The sequence below is a fragment of the Cervus elaphus genome, chromosome 20 (assembly GCF_910594005.1).
Source record: "Cervus elaphus chromosome 20, mCerEla1.1, whole genome shotgun sequence".
NCBI classification, from domain to species: domain Eukaryota; kingdom Metazoa; phylum Chordata; class Mammalia; order Artiodactyla; family Cervidae; genus Cervus; species Cervus elaphus.
This window is the reverse complement of record NC_057834.1, coordinates 125,904,473-125,911,454: the sequence shown is the minus strand read 5'-3', so window position 1 is coordinate 125,911,454 and position 6,982 is coordinate 125,904,473.

The window sequence follows — 6,982 nt, the reverse complement described above, 5'->3', positions numbered from 1 at the left end:
GATTGTGTACTTTGTCTTTGATTTGACAACATCTGCCTGTCACTTGTTACCTAGGATGTGTGTGTTACCCTCGGGGAGCTGAGCGCCACTGGTGACGAGCAGGTGAAGGAACAGCCGCAGTGCTGCGTGGTGGCAGGCCATGGCTGTACCTCACTCAGAGCCCTCTTCACTGCCTTCCTCCTGCGCCACTCCAGAGCATCACCAGTTCTTGCTGATGTCTCCTCAGACGCGTCGTTCAGAACCATTCCTTCTCCATTCCCATAACCTTTCATTGTCTTGGTCTGTTTGGTCTACTCCAGCTGCCTCTTCGGTCTTCCTTTCATGTGGCAGCAATAACTAGCTTTTTAATATGTGATTGTTTTGACCTGGTCCCCTACAGTTTATGGGAGGCCTAGGGATGGCCAGAGGATACTACGGGTAGTTCCTGAGGTATTGGCCAATCAAGGGAGGGAGAAAGGCCAGCCATGAAGGGAAGGAGGTTACACTATATACCCTAATACTTGGTGGACAGAATGAAGTAGATCAAGGCCTCCGATAAAATGGCATGACCTCAGCGGGGTTGATTTCTGAATCTGAGGCAGAGTCCTTGTTGTGTGTATATACTGCCTTTGTCTGACTTGGTCCTCTGCCTAAGTCTGAGAGCTACTAGTAAATGATACCTCTGTTTAGGACAGGAGCTGGGATCAAGTTAGTGATTTTAATAGCAATGCTGGTCCCAGCTTGCCCTCTAACCTGTATATCCTCATGGTCACCCCAATCCTTTGTGTGGTAACTCCGCTCCCTGAGGACTGCTTCTTCCACTTGGTCTTTGTCATCCATCTTTTGGATTCTTTTGTGCATATGTACTTCATGTAGTTTTGATTGTTTCGAGAGTTCTACCATCGTTTGCAGAAAAGTTTTCCCAGAGCAGAAAGCTTACCTTGAAGGCCTTAAGTTCTGTCTTAGATGCCATGCAAAGAAAAAGTACAGAGAACCCCTTCCTTAAAACTCCTGATTCAGGATCATGATGATGTGAGCAAGTAACTTCTGTGCCAGGCTCTGTACAGTTTGGTGGATGAGCTGGAACAATTCACAGTGGGATGGTATAGCCCTATTCAGACGATATGGATAGGAAGACCTCTGCTCTTCTCTTATTATCCAGGGTGGTTTCCAGGGAGGAGGGTTTCCCAAACAATTTGAACAGATAGGAAGATACCTCCATGTGTCCTAAAAACCCTGTGAAGCCAGGACTGTTCCCACCTGGTGAGGAGGATGAAGCCTGCACCTTCAGGAGAGAGCTCCCCTCTGGCTCTCTGCCTGATGAGTGACAAACAGGGAAGCTTCACTTAGGCTTAAGATCCAGGGCAGGGCTCTAGAATGTAACACACCACTTACTAGGAAGACCTTGGGTAAGAAACTGACTGAGCTTTTATGTCTCTCGTCTGTTTTCAGTCAGCACATATGGGGCCCCCACGCTGTACCAAGCTCTGCTCTAGGTGCTGCAAGATGCATGAGCAGATAAACCATAGAAAGAGCCCCACCTCGTGGAGTTTACATTCTAGGGTGGAGAAACAGACAGTCAAAATAGAAATTCAATAGTGATACATGTCTTAGAGAAAAAGGAAGGCCTGAGGTGTTTGTGGAGTAGGAGGGAATTTGTGACAGTTGTCATTTTAAACAGGATGGTTGAAAAAAGTGTCACTGAAGGTAATGTTTGAACAAAGGCATGGAGGAAGGGAGTGATCGCTTGCTACAGGTGTTTGGAGTAAGGGAGTGATCGCTCGCTACAGGTGTTTGGAGGAAGAGCATTCCAGGAAGAGTGAACATGAACAGCAAGTGTAAAAGCCTTGATGTGGGACTGAGCCTGGCGTTTAAGAGACACCACAAGGCCGGAGAGGCTGGGATGGGGTGTTCTAAGAAGATATGGTAGGAGATAAAGTCTGAGGGTTAGAAAAGCAGCAGATTTAGAGGGTCTTGTAGGCCACTGGAGGGACTCGGACTTTGATTAGACTGCAGAGGGGAAGCCATTGGAGGGCTTGCGGTCAGGGAATGACATGATCTAAGTGTTAACAGGATCGCTGGCTACTAGGTTGAGGAGCAAAGGTACAAGCCGGGGACTAGTTGGGAAGCTCTTGGAATACTAACAGCAAAAAGTAAAAATGGATACTAGGGTGGTAGGGAAGTGATGAGAAGTGGTTGGATTCTGGAAATATTTTGAAGGCTGAGCCAACAGGATTTGCTGATGGATCAGACCGAGGTACAAGAAAGAGTGGAGGAGAGAATGCCTCCAGCATGTTTAGCTTAAGTCACAGAGAGAATGGCGTTGCCAGTAACTGCGATGGCGAGGAGGGGGATTTTGGAGGGGCAGAGCATCTTAACATTTTCCTCATGTTAAAATTGAGATATCTGGTCGGCGTGGGGGGCGGGGAAAAATTAAAAAAAAAAAAATTGAGATATCTACTAGACATCTAAGGGGGGATGTTGAGTGGGCAGTCCAATAAATGAATTAAGGGGAGAGATTCAACCTTGGGAGTTACAGGCGGAATTTAAAGCCACTAAACTGAATGAGACCACAAGAGGAGTGAGAGAAAAAGATGTGTCCCAGCCATGTGGTCCTCTGACTTTCACATGCTGGGGAGACGAGAGATCCAGCAGAGGAATCTGAGTAGGACAGGTGGTGAGCTAGCAGCCAAAGTTTGTTTTGACTTTTTTCAAACAACTTTTTATTCCCATACAAAGGAGCAACAATATGGGATGTAGCTGTAAGGAGACATGGGATTGAGAGAGATTCATTTTTTAACATGACAAATGGGGATAATACCTGGTTTTCGGAGCTGTCTTAAGGGTTGAACGAGATCACATTTGCAGGATGTTTAGCACAACAGATGATAAGAGCTCAACAGCTGATTAATAATGGTGATAATGATATTAATTTCATCATAATTGCTATGGTGTAAATAAGCACAAAAACAGAAGTGCCTAATGCAGCTGGCAGTTGGGGTGAGGAGAGGATTACTAGAGGACATGATTAAGTTTTCAAAGAGAAGGAATCGGGTAGACAAGGGCAAGGGGGTACAAAACTATGAGAACATGGGGCACTTGGGGGACTATGAGATGTTAGAGTGGGAAGCGAGGCTGGAGAGGAAGAGGGCCACGTGTAAAGACCTGTGTGCCATAATAAAGCAAATGGATATTATCCTGAATAATACAATCAGGCATTTAGCTGATATGTATTAAATCCCTGCCAAATGCCATACATTGTTGTAGGCTCTGAGGGTACATCAGGGAATAGGACAAGATCCCTTGTTTCACGTAGCTTATATTCTTGTTGAGGAGACAAAGAACAGCACTCAAAGAATGAATGAATAAATATTTGCTAAACAAATGAGTGAAAAGGTGGTCAACGGGGTTGGAGATGAATTTGCAAGACAAGGTGAAGGCAGATAGAGTTAAAGATGATGCAGGTTTCACAGTCCTGGGTACTAGGTGGATGGTAGAACTAGATACTAAGATAAGGGACCCTGAGGAGCTGGTTAGGGGCAGGGGGAGACCAGTTTTGGATGAGTTGAGTTTGAGGTGCTTAGCAGAAAGGTATTCAAAGGGGCACAGGACACATTTCTCTTCATCCACTATAGTTGATTGTAACCTCATGAACAGCATGAGAGTGGTGGCTCCAAAATCACTGCAGATGGTGACTGCAGCCATGAAATTAAAAGACACTTGCTCCTTGGAAGGAAAGTTATGACCAACCTAGACAGCATATTAAAAAGCAGAGACATTACTTTGCTAACAAAAGTCCATCTAGTCAAGGATATGGTTTTTCCAGTAGTCATGTATGGATATGAGAGTTGGACTATAAAGAAAGCTGAGCGCCAAAGAATTGATGCTTTTGAACTGTGGTGTTGGAGAAGACTCTTGAGGGTCCCTTGGACTGCAAGGAGATCCAACCAGTCCATCCTAAAGGAGATCAGTCCTGGGTGTTCATTGGAAGGACTGATGTTGAAGCTGAAACTCCAATATTTTGGCCACCTGATGGGAAGAGCTGACTCATTGGAATAGACCCTGATGCTGGGAAAGATTGAGGGCAGGAGGAGAAGGGGATGACAGAGGATGAGATGGTTGGACGGCATCACCAACTCAATGGACATGGGTTTAGGTAGACTCTGGGAGTTGGTGATGGACAGGGAGGCCTGGTGTGCTGCAGTTCATGAAGTCACAAAGAGTCGGACATGACTGAGCGACTGAACTGAACTGAACAAACTGAACTAATTCTGCCCCTACCAGAAACAGGGTAGCCTTTCTACTGCTGCTCTACTGCTCTTGCCAGTGCTTACCCGACAGAAGTCTTTGTTAGCTTCTGAGCCCACCCAATGCCATCATACTGAGACCCACTCTTGGTGGTGGAGGGAATAACCTGGATGCTCTAGGCCAGGGGTCCTCCACCCACAGAAGTACAGCAGGCAGTGAGCGGTGAGCCAGCAAGCAAAGCTTCATTTGTATTTGCAGCTGCTGCTCATCAGTCGGGCTTCCCTGGTGTCTCAGTTGGTAAAGAATCCGCCTACACTGCAGGAGACCTGAGATCAATCCCTGGGTTGGGAAGATCCCCTGGAGGAGGGCATGGCAACCCACTCCAGTATTCTTGCCTGGAGAATCCCCATGGACAGAGGAGCCTGGCGGGCTACAGTCCATGGGGTCACAAAGAATCAGACACGACTGAGAGACTAAATGCAAGCTCATCACTCACATTACCCCCTGAGCTCCGCCTCCTGTCAGATCAGCAGTGGTATTATAGTCTCACAGGAGCATGAACCCTTCTGTGAACTGCACATGTGAAGGATCTAGATTGCTCGCTCCTTATGAGAATCATCTCAAAACCACCCCCCATAATCCCCCCAGTCTGTGGAAAAATTGTCTTCCAAGAAACCAGTCCCTGGTGCCAAAAAGGTTGGTGACTGCTGCTCTGGACCATCTTAAGAAATGCCTCAGCCACACACAAGCTGAGACCAAATCCCTTCCTGGCTTGATGATTGGTGGAGTCCTCTCTGAGCATCCTGAACATAATTATGCTTCACTTAATCACTATTTTACTGAGTAAGTGATATGTGCCAGGCACTGTTTTAGTCTTTGAAACTCTTATTTTTCTCTTTACACATGATTTTTTTCATATGTATAGAGTATGTATGCATATATGTATCTTTGGTGAAACATTTGAATTCTACTCTCAGCAAATTTCCATTATATAGTCTTATCAACTATATAGTCACTTATGTTTTACATAAGCTCCCTACCAGGCACTGTTCTATGTGGTGGGGAATGGAGTGGCCAATGAGACGAGAGTTTCTGCCTGTATATGTTATATGTTGTATGTTGAATAGGGGTAAGTGCTAAGGAAAAATAGTAAAATCCAAGATGAGTATCAACACTGGGGTAGGGATGAGAAGGTCACTTTTGAGTAAAGACCTGACCTGAGATCGTGGACTATATTTTGGAAAAGAGCTTTCCAGGTTCAGAGTGTAAATAGCAAGCATGTGGTACAGCATGTTTGAGGAGCAGCACAGGGGCTCGAGTGGCTGGAAGGAAACGGACCAGGGTCCAAGCACGGACATGAGATCAGAGAGGCTTGTAGATCACAGTAAGGATGTGGGTTTTTCCTGAGTGAACCACCCTCCAGGAAGTATCAGAAAGGTTCCCTGCCACTAGTCCCTGGGAGTCAGCCTCCTTTTGGCTCCTTCAAATGCCTCTGAGTCATAAGGAATGAAGTGTAACCCTGCTTAAGACCTGTGAATCATGTAATTCAAATCCTCCAGTGGACCTACTCAGAGAAAGTCACAGAGAGGGACAAGAAAGGAGGCCAGGAAACCTCAAGGACTAAGTAGACTGGCTGTTTAAGTCCAAAGTCTCAGGCACCAGGACAAGTAAAGAGCCATGGCTTTGGAAAGGAGAACACTTCCCCATCAGGTATGATAGACCTGGGAGCCAGCTCGGGGCCAGTCTTCACTGCCTCCTGCAGCCCTCATCCGCTTCCCCTGCACTGAACGCTTGATTCTCTCTGCATTCCAAGCATTCCCCCAGCAGCCTACGGCAGCACCAGGGCCTTCCATGGGGCCTGGGATGCTGTGATTCAGGATTTGCAAAAGCACTGGGGGTAAAGCCACCTCTGTGGGCCCTAGGGCTACCTAGGAGTAGCCCTCTGTCCCTGGAGGGGTAATGGAGCTGAGAAGTCACCCATGGTGTGTGTGTGCATGCAGGCAGGGAAGGCTGTTTAGGGGAGTCCCGGCCTCTGCTGGCCAGGGGAAGAGAAAGCTGCTTCAGTACAAATGGGGACATACAGCCAAGTTTAGGGTGAGGTGTAGGAGGGCCCAGACTTCATCAGATGCTGGGACCTCAGGCTGGAGTTCTTATGTCTCCTGGAGGGAGCCAGCAGAACTCTTCATTTGGGGAATAAATGCCCAGATCAATAATGGAGCCAAGGGGTTGGTCACTCACTGAATTTCAACAGCTCCCACCGTCACATGGGCCAGAGGCACCAGCCACACCCTTTCCTGCTCCTGCTGCTTGGAGCAGCCTTGCTGGCCTACACAGCTAATGAGGCTGGGAGCCCCCAGACGGACACATCCGAGCCAGTCTCCCCTGGATGTCCCCTCAGTGAAAGTGGCGTGACTGAATGTCACTTCTGTTCTCATCATCCAGGTTCAGGTCTGTTTGTCTCACGGACCTGGTAACCCCTGGAAGGCAAGAGCCAGGTCCTCCCATCTTTGGCTGCCAGCTCCTGCCCCAAGGCCAGCACACGCTGAGTGCCAAAACTCACAGAGTACCTCCTGTGGGCCGGGCTCTGGCGAGACACTGGGTACTCTCTACAGGATAAATGAGGCGAGCTGGGTCCTTGCCCAGCTGTACAAAGGCTGGGAAGGGATCTGCCCACACCTTGACAGCAGGTCACCATCCTGACTCTACCTGCAGGTTTATCGCACAGGCGTTCCTAAAATAGGCCAGGCCACTCTCA